This window comes from Cololabis saira, chromosome 20, assembly GCF_033807715.1.
Source record: "Cololabis saira isolate AMF1-May2022 chromosome 20, fColSai1.1, whole genome shotgun sequence".
NCBI lineage: Eukaryota > Metazoa > Chordata > Actinopteri > Beloniformes > Belonidae > Cololabis > Cololabis saira.
The window spans coordinates 25,860,069-25,880,182 of record NC_084606.1 but is presented as its reverse complement, the minus strand read 5'-3'; the positions used below and the strand labels follow the sequence as shown (position 1 = coordinate 25,880,182).

The following is a 20,114-nucleotide window of genomic DNA, read 5'->3' as shown; positions in this document are numbered from 1 at the left end:
GAGCTACAGACAGCAACTGTGGTTGGGGATGTTTGAACTTCTGTAAAAAGGTCATGGTCACAACTGAGCCTGCCATGCACCAACCATCACACCCACTCTCACTCCCACGCGTGTGCACCAACACATGCAAGAAACGGATGGATGCACCAAGTGACAGACGAGGCAGACAGACCCACTTCCTCTTTGGGGACGAGCAGGAAAACGACACCCACATTAAGAGGAGGAGGGTGACAGACTCATCAGCTCGAGACTGTCTGAAATCCAGCACAAGTGAGCCCACAATAAGACGAAAAGAACGACGGAGAAGGGGAGAGGACAGGAATGAACAGTTGGTAATAAATTGTGTCTAGACAGATGCTAATGAAAGCAGCCCGACTGTGGCTGCTGCCAAAATCAAGAGCTGTGAACAGAGTGATTGTGTGTGTGAGAGAGAGGGAGGCTGAAAGAGTTGGTCTTTGTGAGATGTTTGAGCAAGCGTGTGCAAATTGGGGGCTGATGAATATAACCCTTTTAACACAGGCCTGTTTTTACCCCCACTGCCCTTTTTCTTTCTTCTCCTCCTCCTCACAAACGCAGCAGCTGAGCAGAGCGTGTCCCTCGCAGAGGCAGAAGCAGTCACAGTGACGTCAGTCCTCCAAAATAAAACACAGCGTTGTCGTCAAACCCTGAAAGTCTGACGGGCCAGCTTCAGCGCCAAAATACAGCACCACATAACCCGCCTGGCTGCAGGAATAATTACGACATGACTGAAGTTTGATCAGAAAGAACACAGATGGATGGTTCCCTTGCTCTCCGACTCCCAGGAAACTCTTTGAACAGAGTTCACTGGTTGTTCTGATGGAGGTTTGTGACATGAGGGTTCGGATCTCCGACCACCAGACTGCGCATGCTGACGCACCGTTGCTGGTTTGAAAACAACAACACCAGGATGCTGAGTGCAGGCTGCCGGCGAGCCTGAACCTGCTTCAATCACCGGCTGAGAAACGTGGCCCGGGGGGTCCCGACAGACAGGCGGCTTAGAAAAACAGGAACGTTAAACGTTCCTTAAAGATGATAACTGACTTTGATAATGACTTGCGGTGGAAGGAGCGAGTACGACACGTGAAGTGAGAGTTGTAGCTGATTTTACTGCTGGGTTCGTCTGTGTCCACCTGCGGCGTGAAGGTTCAAAGGAATTTCACAAAAGTAAACCGTGCACTGGCTGTTAAATGCTTTTAGCAGAAGCACCGAAGTTCATTTGTTTCACGTAGATAATGAATCATGCACCCGTTGTGTTTTCAGTTGGCGGAAATGTTGGCCAACATGTTTCTCAGGAAAGGTTTGTTCACATCAAGCAAGGTACAGTAAAGACATCTTTCCACAGCAACCTTTTTTCAAATCAAAACCGCCTGCTGATCGAACATCTTCTCAGAGATGTGGTGCTGAGATATTTCAAGGGGTGTTTAGTGGACGGACCCGGATACACGTCAGTCTGCATGAGCACAAGATTCACACGATGATGATAAAAGGCAGTTGTACTGCTGCACCTTGTAAAGCTCGGGCTTACACTCTCATAAAATGGTTTCAATCGAGAGTCCTGACACACAGGAGCCTCAAACGTCCAATAAAGGACCAGAGACGGCCGCTGGCGTCTAACGACAGCAGCAGGTGAAACCTCCAAGTAGCAGATTTAATCTCATGAACCAGATGATCGATAAATAAGTCGATAACTCAATCTCCCTTGCAGAAACACGCATACACTAACGTGATACATGTGACTGATCTTTGAGTCCTTTTCTAATTCGTACAAGTGACTTAAACTGTCTTGTGCATCATTTCCTCTGCAAACTCTTTTCTGCTGAGCTGGATTTACAGGTACAAACCATCACAAACAGAGACTCATCACAAGGAGCAACCGTCACGGTGCTGGTGGGACACGGACACGCAAACAAAGAGATAGAGATCCTCGTCACCGCTTGGCCCACTAGTATAAACTCGTGTATGTTCAAGGCAGAAGTACAAATCAAGCCGAGTGTTATGAGCAGATGGCGGAGTGGTCCGGCAAGTCCCACCAAGCCCACATACCTGAGCAGAGGTGCTGAACTGTACTATCCAGTTGCACAATGCAGTTTAACTGTTACATACCAGGAAGACTGACTCAGGCCTTCATAACCACCCTGCTGTTTGTGCTCCGTCCAAACCACAATGAGTTCATAGCAATTAAATATAAAGCCTGCAGATGGAAATCTGGTGTTTGCAAGCGGCGAGATTTTAACAAAGAAGGTGTGTTTGCAGGAAAAGTGATGCAAGCCTGAAGCTGTAGCGGGGTCTGTTTGTACGAACGGCTATATGTGAAAGTGTGTCGAGTGTGTGAAGGAGGGGATGTGTGACATCTGCTGAGAAAGACTTCTTTATCCGTGTGCACACATGATCCCCACATGGGGGCTCATACCGTCTGAACGGACCACACACGCGCAAACATAAGCATGACTGTGTGTGCTTGTAATACGAAACGTTCACCGTCAAGTCGTTTTACAGCCACATGATGTGTAGATACATGCGAGCTGCTTTTCCTGCGTCTCTTCCTTCCGGCTGCATTTCTTTAAGGAGATGTAACAGAATCTGGGTGTTTGGAGGCTGAGGGGGAAGTCGCCTGGCTGCCGTCCAGACACTGTGGTCCACATGCACCAAACTCTGCAGGTTCATACACGAAAACGTGTACATTTACAAACTTGTGTGTACATATGGTTCTCTTTTGTAGATATCAATTATTGAGAAATTGTATGCACATGCACGGGCCTGATTTCCTCTCCTACTTCCAGTCATCCACACGCAGAGACGCTGTTTTGTAGCACAAATAAACAAATATGAGCACGAAGGTAACAGCAGATATGAAACTGACACTTCTAAGTGAAGAGAGGAAAGTGAAATATCTGGTACTGATGTCTCAGTTGAGAGATGATGAACAGAAAATGAACTTCTGAATGTAAAAGTACAGAGGAAGGACCCTACGGGGGGGAAGCACGAGGGGAGGAGGAGGCCCAGGGTGCTTTATCTGCAACATTTGAAGGGAGAGCGATACAGCACGGGGGTCATTGGGTGTGCAGGAGGAGCATCTGTTCACTGGTTTAATAGTTTACATGTATAGTGACGTCGTTTTGTCTTCATTTGGTTCATTAAAGCAAATATGAGGAATTAGGTGCATAAGGTGTGCACATGCTCACCCACATTCTTCCTTTATAAATAGCAGTTTGTGTGTGGGAAAAGGCGTACGCGTGGTTTCAGTGCGTCTGCATTGTTTATGCATCTGGTGCTGTGACCCTGCACTTCCTGCTTTGGGCCCGCGCCTCAGAAATAACAGAAACACACAGAAATCCTCATCATGTGAGAAATAGGATGATCCTAACACTGTCAGCCTAGAAATGTCATAAAGGAGGAACAAACGGCGCATACGAGAGATTAGATAACCCACTTTAACGTAGGTTTAAGTCAACAAAATCAATCTGAACATTTTTAGTGTTGAAAAAAACCACGTTCATGAGAGCAAACAGGCCAGCATTGGTGCGTTACTGTGGTAACTTCAGGTAAGGAAGAGGGCAGTAGAAGAAGAACAACATTAATTGTGACCATGGAGACGGTGTGATGTTGGTGATGTCACGAGGGGGTCGCCGCACCTGCCTACCTCACCGGTCGTCCTGCCTGTAACTCCCACGCTGAGATGCTGTGATGAACAGCTGGAGCAAATATGACAACAGCAAATACCATAATAATCAATAGTTGCAGCCCTATTTCAACAGGTCGTCATATTGATCATGCACCGTTCGACTCCCAGCGCAGACATCTGCTTGCTGAGGTCAGCAGAGAGTGCTGTTTCCACAAGTGTTTGTTTACCTTTTCATTTATTTAAGCCAATCAGATTATGGATAAATAATCAGCGACAGCCGTAAACATGATGGTGAGTGTATATAACAACTGCATGCAGTGGGAGGGGCTTCCGCTACTTGATGCTCTCTGCGTCACCATGGAGACACTCTGCCAATTGAGTTGTAATCACGGCTCTAATCCTCTTCCTGAGGAAGTCTATGCTAATGCTGCATGTGTGCTATGTTCTGTCTTTAACTGCGGAGCATGCATATCCACGCTCTTAAAACATGTGTGTGTGCATGTGCATAACCGCATGTCCAATGTGGCTGCGCTTGTGTGTGTGTAAACGTGTCCTTGACCAGCTGCGCAGGGCAAAGGAAATGAGGTGGAACTCAATCTGGTCCACACCTGTCTTGTGAGGGTGGAGCCTGGGGCCACACACACACACACACACACACACACACACACACACACACACACACACACACACACACACACACACACACACACACACACACACACACACACACACACACACACACACACACACACACACACACACACACACACACACACACGCTGCATGTGCAGATAGATTATGCATGCAGCAGTCAGCTTAGGAGCTGGGATCTGTTAATATATGCACAAAGACAGTTTTGTGTTTGTGTATGCTTCATGAGAGAGCCTGCAGTGGTGTGTGTGTGTGTGTGTGTGTGTGTGTGTGTGTGTGTGTGTGTGTGTGTGTTATGGCTGCATGATGGGGTGGGTGAGAGAGAAAGAGAGAGAGCAGGTTGGTGACACACATTAAATATAGAAAGTGAGAGGATGACAGAGACAGGAGAGAGGGGGAGACTTCTTGGGGAGAAAGCATGGAGAGCTGAGGAATGAGGTAGAGAGAGAGGGAGAGAGAAAATGAAGAGATTGACGATGACTGTCTGAGACACAAGAACAGAGAAAGGGAGGGGTGAGAGACTGCACCGGTATGGGAGGGTGGGAGTAGGTTACTCTGGGACGCAAGAACCCAGTGACATGACACAGATGCACGGTGCTACTGTGCAGAGACGCTGGGTGGGTGTGGGAGAGGACGATGCTCCGCAGATTTACACTAGATATCATGTCTCATGTCTAAGCTGCTCGGTGTGACATGTATTTCAGGCTGCTAGACCTAAATTCAAGGAGACGGAAGCATATTCCCTGCAGGTCAGGGTTGGAGGTGATGTTAGAGACGGCGTCGTGGTCGTTGACGAGGCTTTACTCTTTAAAAACAACTCAGTTCATCGCTGCAGCGCCTCGTCTAAGACGTCCTGTTTCGGCTCCTGTCTCTTTAAGGGATCTAGTTCACCACACGGATGTCGAGCACCAGCGGAGAGGAGGGTCTCCCTGCTGTGCCTCCTCATGCCATCACTGTCTGTGCAGAACAGAAATACAACCAGAAAACAACAACGTCTGATCTACACCTTCTTTCCATCTGAAAATGGTCAAATACCATTTTCTTGAAAAATTGAGATCTTTAAACCAAACCGATGATTACAAGGGGACAAGGGTCATTGTGATGTTAAAATGTTTATATATAAAATTGTATATTAGTTTATTATGCAAGCTAATTTATATTGGTCATGATTTCCTCTCTTGACGTCACCGTTGGAACATAAAACTGGTTCAGGAGGTGCAGCTTGGTAACATTATATCGTTGCTACTGTGACACAGTTGGGACGGCGACTAGCCCGTCTGCAGGTCCTGATGCTGCCCTGCAGACATGCAGAAACAGCTGAGGTACACGGCGCCGTCTGACCATTTAAAACAAGGGCTTTGAACGGCTGCAAATGCGAATTATACACAGTATTTTTGTGTGAAATAAAAGACTACAATGTTGGTGAAGAAGAAGACAACATAAAACCTAAAATAGACCTTCTTCAAGAACTCAGAACTATCGATGATGGTAAAACGTCACCGTTACATGAACCAAACCTGAGACTGAGAACCTGAGAAATCAGACCACGTTTACACGTAGCCGGGTATTTACAAAAACGGATATTTTCCCCTCTACGTTTTCAAAAAAATTCTCGTTTACACGGACCCGCATGAAAACGCTCTTAACGTCATGCAAGCCAATCAGAATCCTGGAAAAACATCAACAAATGACACGTGTGTAACTTCCTGTTAAGGCTGATTTATGGTTCCGCGTTACATTAACGCAGAGCCTACGGCGTAGGGTACGCGGCGACGCGCACGTACCTTGCGCGTCGCCGCGTACCCTACGCCGTCGATTTAACGCGGAACCATAATTCAGGCTTCATGCTGCTGGCTGACGCGCTCACAGGCTTGAATGAGCAGGAGGCTGGACGGGGGGGAAGTTACTTTTAAGTGTGACTTTAGAATATTAAACAGGTAAAATACAAGAAAATATTGACGGTGGCCAAACTAATTGTAAACACAGGTCGCACACATGACGCTGATGAGTTTCTGGTGCATAATGTGACGTTCTGAAGCTTAAATCTCCGTTTTCCTCCGTTTAGACGCAAACGGGAAAACGGAGTTTTTGAAAATCTCCACTTTGGCCGGAGTTTTCAGAAATGATCGTTTTTGGTGACTTTGACCTCCGTTTCCGTGTAAACGAACGGCCAAAACGCATGAAAACGCCTCCGTTTTTGTAAATACCCGGCTACGTGTAAACGGGGCCTCAGATCCAAGAGGTGGATCCTCTCCTTCACACACAACAAGCACCAGGAAGACTCAAGGAACATATTTGTGGCGGGAAACAACATCATGTAAATGAAATACAGCCTTAATGATACATACTGACGTGTTAATCTGACAGTAATGTTCAAGAATGTTAAATGGATCTACATTTGAATTTAAAGCAGATTTAGATGTGCACGCTGCAGCATATAGAAAATATACGCCCCCTTGTCTGCTCAATAGCCCACACACCCACACACATGATCCAATTTCCAAGTCGCACGCAAAGAAGCCGACAGAACAACGCTGCACTTCCACCCACACATGCAATCACTTGTGTTTCTGTCCTCCCCAGGATGCCAAGCGCATACATCCTCGGTGCGAACATGACGGCAGGCTGCCAGCCAACGTATGAGAGCGCTGCTCTCCATCCATCTCATCCCCCTGCCGTACACCTGCCAGGCCCACAGCAAGGTCACACACCTCAATTACCCTGCAAACACACACACACATGCACAAAGAGCGAGGGAGGGAGAGCGGCAGGGAGGGAGGACAAGAAAGGAGGGGGCGAGAGCAGATTTCACGCTATCCTGAGCACTGGCTCGCATGCACCAGGGTTTCTGACATTTTATTTATGATGTGCAATGTTCTTCTCTTTCCTCTCTTCTTTATCTCCCTCTTTGTGTCTCCGGTGCACGCTGCCTCGTGCGTCTTTAATAAAACCTCTCAAATCAGGCGACCGCATGAGAAACAGATGACAGTATCCAACATGTTTAAAAGCAGGAAAAACAGACCATCGTTTCAGGAAGACGTCCGTTTAGCCGTAATTGTCTGAAACTCTTCTCAGTAATTACTAATCTGCTACCAATGTGACGGGAGTAGTTGTTAGGAGACGTAATGGTGGCAGTCTGACATTAGGCTACAACACGGACACTAATGCACGACTCCCAGCAGTCATATTAATGTGACAGTGAGCGTGATCCTCCTATCAGGCTTTTCTGCCTCTGCAGGCGGCCTGCCGTACCCCCGTGCAGCCACGGGAGGCAGCCAGCTGTGTTTGCACTGTGGGCCGACGGAGCTGCCATATGGCACCGGACCACAGGAAACGCACAAACACGCAGCGCCTGGAAACTGCAAACACGCAGCACAAACACCAATCAAAGCTCACGTTTGTGGATTTGAAGACTCGGGGCTGAAAACTTGTGAGCAGCCAAACAGCTGGGAGGATATTTTGTGGTAGTGGAAGGGCGGAGGACGTCGGTCTGACCAATAACGACTCAAAACCACCTACATGTCGGCCTCTGGCTACCGGCCTTTGTGTGTTGGACTTTTTAATTTCTTTGCCGCGTTTTATTTAAGGCTCATCGACTCCCAACGGTAATGGACTGCTTGAGCATTTTCTTTTCGTGGCACGGTATATATTTAGGGGTTGTGCTTTTTTTTTTTCCTTTTTTAAATAAAAAAAATAGGATTTCTATTTCCAGCTGGTGAACAAAGCAGCACAAAGAGGAAGAGGCCGTGTCGAGCGGCTGACGGCGATGCTGCCGACTACACACACAGTCAAGCTTGTAATTCTATATATCAGTGATAGAAATCCTGTGGGACAGACTCAGCCTGTTTCATGACCTCCTCCATCATCCTGCCCCGCCCAACACACACACACACACACACACACACACACACACACACACACACACACACACACACACACACACACACACACACACACACACACACACACACACACACTATTGCATCAGTGCACTACAGTACACTCAGCTTGCAGTACACATCCAGATATCTAACACAAGCCAAACAAAGGAAACAAAGGCAGTCACTTACAACCTCAGTGCCCCCTTCCCAACCCCCCCCCCCCAGTCTAATTCCCCCTCCTCTGATCTCTGAAATCAAAGCTGAGTGTGTCAAAGAAAGTGAGCTTTATTTATCCGGTTTAAGTGTGAAAGTGCTTCGTGAGGCAAAGGCAACCCCTTAAAAACTAAAGTCAGCTAAATCAAACAAAAACAGACCAGAAAGTGGAATAAAAGTACATTAACATCACTCATAACAGCTGTTTATGAAGAGGAACAGAATCAATACAAAACAAATGGGTCAAAAGTACATAAAAATAATGCACAAAAAGATAATTGTATTAAATATATCATATTTCTCTAAAAGAAACTCTCATAAACAAGTCTGGACTCGGTCATGAGCTCCGGTGGAGGGATGGGAGCAGTCGGCTCAACTGGGCCATTTAAGGTCTTTCTCTGTCCCGACATACAATCAGGTGAGAGGAATCGAACCGCTGACCAAAGTATACCAGCCTCCACCTTGATAGCTGGCTACACGTCTGGGTTGGGCTATTTAGCGTTGGGCTTCATCTCTGGTTCGGCTGGTAAACTGGACCAAAGTACGACGGTCAACTTCACAGACAAACAGCTTCAGGCATTTCAGGAGTTCTTTAGTAGCTTTTATTTTCCAGTTACTTATTCTCCGTCTCTGTGTTGGCTTCTACCAGCACCTTCAGGTCCGAGGTTTAAGTGGGAACTATGGAGCACGTCGCTCCGAGAGAACGTTAACATTCAGGGATAAGTCCCACTTCTGACCGAGTTATCTGGATCCATTAGTCCGAATATGAGTTTATTCTAGTTTGATTTCAGTTGGAATAAAACCATTTTCTAGTGATTTTCAACCACTGAACCGCAGCTCACCTGTGACATGAAAAATTATCCAATTTCACTAAAATAATATGCAACTAATGACAAGAATTTGTCATTAGTTTTGCACTTTTGCCTCAAGTAGTTGCACAGTGGCACAGAGACTAGCAGAGTAATTAAATACTGTAATTAAGTTATTAAGACAATTGTGATGCATGAAAGAGAGACATTTGGTTTCTATTAATGTAAAAAAGGATTTTTTTTTAGTTTCAGTGTCATTTCTCCAATCTAATGGAAAAATGTCTCCTCTGTTTTTCTCAATGATTGTTTTCAGGTAAGCAACTGTAAGTCCTACCAGAGAGTACACCTATTCTGGGGCAACAATTTATTCATGAAAAAAAAAAACAAAAAAAAAAAACCAGTATCAATAGTTGAAACATTCAGTGTGGTTCCATACAGATCTAAATCTAGGTATTGGCAACAATCTACTAAGGATTAAACTGGAGTTTCCCAGCAATCCAAGTTTACATGCACGTTGATTATTGAGTGAGGTGCGTTCGACTCCGCGACGCTAGGTGGCGCCACACGCACTTTCGTGTTGGCATTCTTCCGGTACAATTAGTAAACAAGCACGAAGGAGTCGTCGTACATACTAAGCACTAATGCCGTCCGTGACTGTTGTTATTCCCACTCCCCTGTGTATACATGCCGGAATAACTCGGATTAGGACGCATTATCTGGCACTAAAAGCTCGATCTCAAGAACTTCAGTTCGGTTCGACTAAGGTGTATGGATTATAAAACTTTGATATCGGTCGGATTAAGGCAACAATTCAACTTTCTGTTAGTGCATGTAAACGTACTGAGTGACAGACTTCTACACGGCCAGACGGCTCACTTGTGTCGGTGTAAAGTTTGGAGGCTTCCGTCGACGGTGCTCGTACAGGGACACAAGAAAAAATGTTGATTATAGCCGCTGAAATCTGCTAACAGAGTTGTCAGGTCGTTACCCAACGGAGGAACCTAAGAGGGTCTGAGGAAAGGCCGCCAGCTGTTCTTTCTCAGGGCTATAGGTCTAGACACGATCGGGCCCAAAAGCTATAAGGACTGAGGAGTTGGACAGATGTCTCTCAAGGCTGTGATTGAGAAACGTTTACAAATCTGAGTCAAAAAAGGGAAAGATGGAGGAGAGACAGGAAAAGAAGCAGACAAAGGAGAGACGGGTGTTAATGGACGGGCAAAGACGTCGTACAGAGGGACGCCGAGGGAGGGTGTAGACACACCGAGGAGGATGAAGGACTTCGACGCAGATCGTGTTACATACGCGGTGCCTGACACACACACACGCACACGCACACACACACACACACACACACACACACACACACACACACACACACACACACACACTCTAAAGGCCACAGTGAACCTGCTGACCTCCAGACATACCTATGCAGAAAAACAAGTATCTTTGTAAACTCTTCTTCCAAACAAGTGCAGCTATGATTTCTGGCATTTCTATCTGCATGTGCACTTCAACCAGTTCAAAGAAACACAAAAAACAGAAACATTGACGGGAAAATGGGCTGAAATCAGTGCAGAACACTTTCAAACTCTGCCCTAGATCTTACCAGCAAGTCTGGTGCGGCTCAGCTGGGATTGGAGCGTAGAGGAAAGTGCAGCAAGACACACATCGCGGCTCGCATAAAAGCAAAGTTGTCATAGACGTTACACAACTGAGAGGGTCAGGGTTCAGTGTGCGACTGGGTTAAAGAGACAGGCAACGCGGGAGAAAGACTAGAGGAGGAACAGAAGAGGAGAACACAGAAGTATCGGGTTGAACCGTGCAAATAGAGTAATACTTCAGGGATAAGACAGGAGGGGGAAAAATGGAAAGAAGAGACCTTTAAAGAAACAACAGAGAAACATTTTCTGGTCTCATCAGTTTCAGCTGTCAGTCCCTCTTGGAGCGCACACACCAACTTCCTGCCGTCCTGCCCTTATTAAACCTGCGTCTCCCCGGAAACACAATCACGTTAATGCATCACTGTCAGCCCGCTGATCAATGGAGGTGACTGCAGGGTCACACAGGTTTTAGCTGGTGCGCCAGTGTGTGTTGGTTCAAGGACAGACCGGTTGGAGTGTTTTGCATTTGCCGTTGACAAACGTCCACGAATGTGTACTAAACTGGTTTGTATTGCGGTTTTGTTGCAGATGCATGTTTGCATTTCATGCACAGGTGGGTTCTGTCTGCAGCTTTGCATGAAGAAATACACACACATTTACAAAAAAATAAGCCATTCAAGCCCCATTAAGCAATTTTTTATACCATTTACAGTATAAGATGTAGCCAAACATTAATGCACTGATGACAAAACACACTTCAGTTACAGCACACTAAACCCTTTGTAGTCGAGGCCTAAAACAGTTTCTATTTCTATGCTCAGCGACCGAGACATTCCCCAAACTCAAACCGGGAAGACCAGAGGAATCCTCGTGTGCACACACCAAGTGAAACAGCGCTGGGCCACATCAGTTGGGGGGGAAACGCCGCAAATAAACAGAAGCAGACGAAATGAAAGGCCTGCCTGAGAGCAGAAACCTTCAAAGGCCTGGTGTGTATTTGTCACAAGCAATTACAGAGTGGACTAAAAGCAGAGGGCACGGGACAGCCATCGTGCGTTTGTGTGTGTTTATATGAATCTGTGTTTCTGCCGGAGACTACAGATTGTGGTTTTTATGTTGGACGAGCAGATCTTAAGAGTTTAGCAGCAGCCAAGCGACAGCGTCGAGTTCGAGGTACAGAAATAAATAAATACAAATATTAAGGGGAAACTCTCCCTGGAATTAAATATGAGTGGAGATGCTAGGATGCATCTTGTAATACCACTCCGGCCCACTAGAGGTGCACTCTGCTGTGTCTGAGAGCAGCCGTGTCGTCAGAAGTGGCATTCAAGCATCACAGGTGATGCTTCAGTATCGTCGCAGCCAGCCATACATCTCCACCCAGAAAGAAGTCGGCCATGCGATGCCAGTGTGCTGCACATAACAGTGTCAGTCATTTACAAGGTCAGTTACACCAGGTTCAATCACAGTATAGTTCTGTTAATGTTTGTCCAGAGGCAGTGACGCCGTCCTCTGCTGTCTGAGACGACTGGAAGCTATTAACCCACATCAGCCATCCTGAGGCTCCTCACTACACAAAGAAGCCATGTGCACACTCAGCATATACCTCCGACACTGTGGGTGCAGTCGCAGGCTCTGTGATTGATTTGTGCCTAGAAAGCGTGTGCACGGTGATCTTCACACCCGGGCCTGTTGCATATGTATTTTTTGAGAGAGCACAAAATTCAAGGAGGGGATTATTTAAATGAATCCTCCCAGACTGGTTCATCAAGCCAAGTACTTCCCTGCTGATGGCGCCATCAGTCCTGTATACTCTTCAAGATTCAAGAATCAAGATTCTTTATTGACATTGTTCATATGTGTAAGATAAGTAAAGAAAAAAAATATATATAAAGGGCAAGTTAATTAAAGAAAAAAAAATGATTTAATGCCCAGAAGATTTCTGCATGATGGTGGTCAGATGCGTGTTTAGGAAGGTACAGGTCGTTTGAAGAGACCTGGGGCGGAGGGGAATGTGGACTCATTCGTAATTTCAGAAGAAAGCGTTACTGGAACAAGCAACGACATTAAAGATAACGTGGATCTCCAACAGGTTTACATCTGCAAGCCTGCAACCTCTGGAAGGACTCGATAAGTCTAAATTGGTCTTATTGGATCCTTAATGGATGATCCTGAACCAAAAACAACAATAACTTGGGTAAAGTCCTACTACAACCCTTGTGGTTGGAGGTCAACAAAACAGACATCTAAAGTATCTGACTTGAGCCAGTAATCGGGTTTATGCTCACGTTGCAGTGCGTGTTTCACCATCAACAGTCAACACTAATCTGGTTGAATGTTTGTTTGCAGATCAGGCTGCAACGCTGGAACCTCACCAGCAGAACCGAAAACTCCCACGAGCGCCATTTACGGTCTGCGCTAATTTCGGAGTAACAGCGTGGACGTTTTGTCCCTTTCACTCTCTCAAAGATCTCTTCATCTACACTAGTTTTTATTTCCCTCTCTTACATCTCATCCCCGGCTTCTCTGCTCCTTTGTCTTGCTCTCGGCTAATCATGTACAGCTACCTTCACAAGATAGTCGCTGTGGTGGATATAAGCTTCAAGGCCAAAGCTAATCTGCAACAGCCCTTTGACCCTGCATAATAGAATTACCTACCAAAGCCTTATCCTTCTTTTGAGTAGGAAATCAGTGTAATCATAGATAAAGAATTAGCGCAGACCATTAAGACGCAGAACAAAATGTGAAACATTGTCCTTCTATCAAGATTAGAAAAAGATTGGCTAAAATGTTAATCAGTTCATTAACATTTTCCTTCAAGATTCACAAACATGCATCCGTCTTGACTTAAATGCACAAAATATACATACGGTGTATATGTATATGTATATATATATATATATATATATATATATATGCATATAATGTTTTGCTCTTTGTTTTAGTCAACGAGTTTGTACGCTTGCACTATGGGGTGGTAGTTTCATTTTCAAATATGACTGTAAAAATAAATAAATATGCCAGTAAAATAAGATAACATAGATAAGATAGTCCTTTATTCATCCCCAGAGGGGAAATTCAGGTGCTACAGCAATATATATATATATATATATATATATATACATATACATATACACATATATATATATATATATATCTGTGTATATGTATGTTTGTACCCATCTTTACTCCCATGTTATCTAGTTCAGAAGTTGGATGCTGCACTGAACTCCTTGGTCTTCAACCCCAGCCAGAGCTTTAAATAGAAATGTCGTGCACATCCCTCTCGAGCCGGACAGCACTTTTCCCCGCCGACACCGGTGGCGGCGGAGCTGAGGATGCAGGAGCTCGTGTGAAGCGGCTGCACGTTGAATTGTTCCAGCGTCCGAACACAGAAGCACGTTTATTGAGACGAGCGTGTCTCAGATTATTAGCCGAACATGAGCTGTTATTAGCCCCTCTCTCTCTCTCCAGACACAACCCAGCCGCGGCGCCAGCAGCCCCGCCATGCTCCCCTCACCTCCACCCCCCAAGTCTGCTCTTCTCCCCCCTCCCCCCCCCCCCTTTTTTTTAAACGCAAGGCAGCCCTCCCTTCCCCCTCTTCTCTCTCTCTCTTCTTTCCGCCTCTCTTTTTCTTCTCTAGGCAGCACACTCAATCACCGCCACCACCCCCTCGCCATCTCAGCCTCCAGTCCAATGAATGCACAATCTCCTCAGTTGTTTGTGTGTGTGTGTGTGTGTCTGTGTGTGTGTGTGTGTGTGTGTGTGTGTGTGTGTGTGTGTGTGTGTGTGTGTGTGTGTGTGTGTGTGTGTGTTGGGGGGGTTGCCCTGGGGCTGAAGAGGGGTACAGAGGAGTGCAGCACACATGCACACACACAAATTCAATCAGCCAACCATGCTCCCTCTATCTCGTCTGCATGTGTGTTTGTGCACATCTGCAGAGGAGTGCATGAGCACGGCGGCCACAGGGGGTGATGATGGGGGGGGTCTTGTTGCTGAACAGAGGGTTCCAGCGCACACGTTGTCCTACAGCTGGGCAGGGCTGGCCCCTCCCCCAATTAATGACTATGCAAACCGAGCTTACAAAGAAACAGCGTCATGCAAAACAACCTGCGAGGACGCGTTCTGGACACTATTATAGCACCGGACTTGGTGACCAGTAGTCGTTTAACGTGTGTTTAACACATTTTAACAAATGCAGGATATTTCCCGTATAATGCGTTGCTTAGAAATATATTTTAAAATGTTGAATTTTTCATAAAAGTTTCCGCAAAACACGGATGAAAACAGACTTTTCTAAACTTTGACAAGGTTTTGTAAAACTACTCCAGCGATGTTTTAGTGGACGTGCAGATTAGTGCAAATACTTAAGTCAAATCAACTTTCAAAAGGGAAAAATAAAAACTAAACAAAAACACCTCAATATATTTAAGCTTTAATGTTTAACTTCGTAAATATTGATGTCTGACGGGGAGATCTGAAAACACTCACACGGTTTGGTAGCCAAATGCTACGCTGGTGTATAATGGCCCTTTTAAGTATTCATGGCTTTTTTTCCCCCTTTTTTATTTTTAACGACAGAGGGAAGAGGTTGTTTACTGTCTGAATTGTTTCTTAATAAAGACCAAATGTTGGAGATAGAAATCAAGCTAGACAAAGCTCTGACTGGTTGGAGCCAATTTTCTAGCCAACTGGTTCTGACCAGTGATCAGCCAAGTTTAGTGCCGATAAACTTATAAATCTGATGTTTTTTCCTGAATGCATCCCATGAATAATGCTTAAAAATCCTTTTTTTGTTTGTTTGGTGGGTTAAAAACAAAAAGTATCATTGTAAAGTACTTAGAAACCATGATGTTGGGGACGTTTCTCACGGCAAGAGCAGAATACAAAAACACAAATTTGGGACAACGACTCTAATCCAAGACGTAAAAGGGAATGACCTGGATGACCTGGGTTGATTTATTCATCAACGTTGAACCAATGACATATGTACTCCATAGCAGGGATCCCTACGCTGTAAACAACGCTATAACCTGATGTCCAACTGTTTGTTGAAGCTAACATTTATTAACTCAAACTCACATAAAGCCAGTTTTAATTCCTCTGGCGCCACGTCTGTGTTTTATAAAGGAAGCAAACAAAATCACTGCGAGGAGACGCACCACAGAAAAGAAGAAGCTGCACTGCCACCTAGCATTTGCTGGTGTAACTGCAAGCTGAAGCAAATGACAGCAGACGAGTATAAACCCAAAACAACAGGTAGGCTACGTGGGACCATAAATCCGCTGAAGAGAGCCCAGAAAAAGGTAGTGGAGTGCTCACCCTGCAGCCTCTGCTATCTTTCACTAGCTGATTGTTTTACTCTCTAAAAGCTGATTCAGAGGTATACAACATTTTTTTTAAAAATAAAATCAATTCAACAGACAATCTTTCCTCCCATGCCTGATATGGTGGCTACTAAATATGCGACCTAATTCCATTTTCCTGGAGTTTTTTGTTTAACACAGTGTACAAATCCTTCTTAAAATCCAATATAACACGTCTTTCCTAAATGCAACATTATCAACTCTACACTGTAAAAACCAATTTCCTAGAAAGCCTTGTTTTGAGAAAATCTGGACAATTTTCCCAGTTTTGGGAATTCTAGTCAAGAAATGTTTCTTACCCCATTAGCAAGGATGTTTTTGCTTAAAATAAGACATTTTTTACTATAATATTATATATAATATTAACCCATTTTCTAGAGGTGCTGTCTTTGAGTCTTGTATTTATCCAGGAAACTGCACCATTTAACGTAATCTATTCTAATCTACAGTGTAATCCAGTACATACATTACAGACTAACTGCTTCACTTCAGACATGCAGAACTCAGTTAAAAAGCAATCTATTCAGGCATAATCAATTTTGCCACAGCAAAAATGTTATACATCATACTCTTTCATATTGTGATGTAATAGACCCCGCTGTTTATTCTGTATGGGAACCAGCAGTCCAGTATAAACAGATTAACACAGCATTAGCGCTGGCCACGTCCTGTATGCTGCGTTTCCTAATTGGGCAAGGCTATGTCAGATAGCGAGTGTGCAGCTATGATGTATTGCAGTCCACAGCAGACAACCTTTGCTATTGGATAATCGCAGCTGGACAGGATGTGGTGGAGGAAGGGGGGAGAAAAAAGAAGAGGAAAACTAGATTTTAGTGAGATTCCACTGGTAATGAACTTGTGAAGAGAGATGGGGGGGGGGAGTAAAGAGTGGGGGCAGAAAATGTAATAGTGACATTATTTCGTATGTCGTGCATGTGTGTGAGCGCAGTACTGTAGGGATCAGTTTACAGTAGGACGCCAGGGATGTCTTTCTGGAGGGGGTTTTGTTCTGGGAATGTTTATATTGGTTGAACACGGGGTGGGTGGGGGGGGGCACAGACTTAATTAGGACAGGGGACAGCCTCCCCACCCCCCACAGACACACACACACACACACACACACACACGCTTACACAGTCACACACTGACACCAATATTAGCTTCAGGCAGACGCTGGCACAAGTGTTAAGTTTCTCACACACTAGCAGAGGGGAGGAGCAAGCTCACACTGAAAACCGGCCCCTAGTAGCTCTTTAATATCTCTAAGACACACACACACACCCACACACACACACACACACATATATATACACACACACACAAACACACACACACACATAGAAAACGGGTGCCATCCACAGACGGGTGAACAAGCTCCTGTGACCACAGCACAACCCAAACTTTGTGCGACTGAGACCCGTGTTGAACCGGCGGTGCCTTTAAGGTCACCGGGAGCCGGCGTTTCGGTGCCTTCGTGCTCCTCTGATAGACACTATTGAGACTATTGAGCAGCAAAGTCACAAGACACATGTTCAGTACAGTCACCTGCTAGTTCAATGACTGGGAGATAAAGAGAGCGGTCTGACGGGTGCAGATAAAAGAGAGAGAAGACATTTAAATCAGCATGAGGTGAAGAGGGAAGGTGAAACAAAAAGACGATGAGGAAAAATTGAAGTAAATTTGCTTTGAATATTCACTTTGTAAAAGCATGACAGGATGGGAGCTTTCAACAGCTAAAACAAGACTTTTCTTTCTTCCAAAAGGGGAGCAATGAGGTCCTGAGCTCGTCTATTTCTGGGTGTCCACCACATGCAAAACTTTGGGTAGCCCCGAGACATAAACATTCAGGCTACTCCGCAAAGATACACACACATGCAAACACACACAGCCCCAGCTGGAGCACACAAGCTCCCTTTGTGCTGCATTCCTCACACCTTTTAGCCTCGGCTTCAGCCCTTAGCTTAGCTCCTCTCTGCCTGCACACACACACACACACACACACACACACACACACACACACACACACACACACACACACATACAGCAACTTTCTGCTGCTTTTGTCTGCAGAGTGGTAGCAGGACAAACAGCTGAGAGGGTTGTGGATACGAGGCTCATCTTACCGTGGCAACGCTCAGGCTCGGCGGACGGGGAGACCCACGGAGCCGGCTCAGGGGGTAAAATCCAAGAGAGGCTTGTTGATTAGAGCCTCAGCCAGCTCAGCAGATTCCCACAACCTTTCCTTTCCTCTCCTATCCCTGCCTTTCCTGCTGCCTTGCCTGCCTGCGCTCCCAGCTTTGTGTGTGCCTTGTGTTTTCCCTTTAAACTGCACGGACTGCCTCCCCCCACCGCCTCAGCCGGCACACACACACACACTCACACACACACACACACACACACACACACTCTCACACACTCACACGGCGCCACACAAAACACTCACTGCTCCTGAATATGATACTGTGTTCAAAAGCATGCAGCACTGTTGTTTTTGTTGTTGTATTTATATATATATATATATATATTATCTGTCTTATTCTACAGCCTGCAAGGCAGAAGTCAGGGATTAAAAAAAAAAGAAAGAAGAAGCAGACCAAAATAGAAATCCTCTTCACCTCTCTAAAGAATAAAAGTGACTGGTTTTAGATCCTCCTCTTCTTTCCCCCTTCAGCCTGCGTTTCTCTTCCTCACCCTCTCCTCAGCCTTCCTTTATTCTGACTCTTTTTTTTTTTCTTTTTTTTCTCCTCACTCAGTAGTCAAACAAAGAAAGGAAAGGAACAGAGCGAGCGTGCACACACGCGCACAAACACAGACATATACAACACACATTTGCTTGCTGCCTCCTCTCTCCTGCTCCCTCACAAGCTCGGAGCCCAACCCCCCAGCCTGCCTCCCTCTGATTCTCCCTTTTTCCTCGCTCCCTGCCTTTCTCTAAACAGCCCCCTCTTCCCTCCCTCCATCCCTCCCTCCGCCTGATCTGGCCTCGTTCTCATTCGTCTGCCACCCCCCCCCCCTCACATACTCTCTCCTCCCTCCCTCTCAGTCAAACAGATGGGATTGGAGAGCAGAAGGAGCCTCTGTGTTCACTCTCTACCTCGATTTCTCCACTTTATTAGTGTGATGTAAGACTGATGGAGGCGCGCTCCGACCTACAGTAGGAACGCTGATGATTTAAAAAAAAATTGAATAAAAAAAAAAAAAACACAGACGCAGATTACCCCTTGATTGGGGTTGTAAAAGTCTGCAGCATGTGTTGCCCTGCAGATGTGGGTTTTTATTGCGCTGACATCTTCATGCCTGACAGATGTGTGAAGCTGGTGATAAGCAGCTAAAAACCGGCTCACATGTGGCACTGGGAGAACAATGGCTCCCAGGTTGGGTACAAAGACACGGTGCAACATTACACCGGAGGAGTTTGTTACTCTCTTCCTGCAGCCAGTGACTTCTTCAAATTAAAAATAATCAGATTATTTATGCTGCTAATTAAAACACCAGCAAGGAGGTTTTTTTAATGATAAAATATCACTTTCTAAAGCACTTGAAGGAATATTTTTGGGAACTCTTGTGGTCTGCTGTACCTGCTACCAACCAAAGTAACACCTGAGTCCTGTCGCGGTCGTCTCTTGTGACACCTGTGTCTTACTTTACGGCACCCTATCCACCGACTTTAAATGGGGAGGAAGCTTTTCTCATGTCATGATGACCTGCAGGTGCTGATGAAAGAATCGGCCAACGAATCGCAGCTCGCAGCCTGGTGCTCGCCAGTGAAATAGTGGTGGGGACTTGGTGAAGGGGTGAGAAAACACCCACCGTCCAGCGCTGCCACAATCCACGGTCTGCAGAAAATATGTAGCTGGTGAGCGAGACCTGACAAAGTTTCCAGAGTAACTGACCATCTACCCTGGATACGGTGATCACGTAGGGAGGCGGGTCGCTGCCGCTGAGGC

At 45.7% G+C, this 20,114-nt stretch overlaps 1 protein-coding gene across 1 annotated transcript in view; it reads right to left on the bottom strand.

The window, feature by feature from the left end:
- Positions 1-18,672, bottom strand: part of kdm6ba (lysine (K)-specific demethylase 6B, a) — a 55,862-nt gene extending 37,190 nt beyond the window's left edge. The window contains exon 1 of the mRNA XM_061710521.1: positions 18,291-18,672. The gene's annotated coding sequence lies outside the window, so the exon portion shown is untranslated. The remainder of the gene's footprint in view (positions 1-18,290) is intronic.
- Between the last annotated feature and the right edge of the window lie 1,442 nt (positions 18,673-20,114).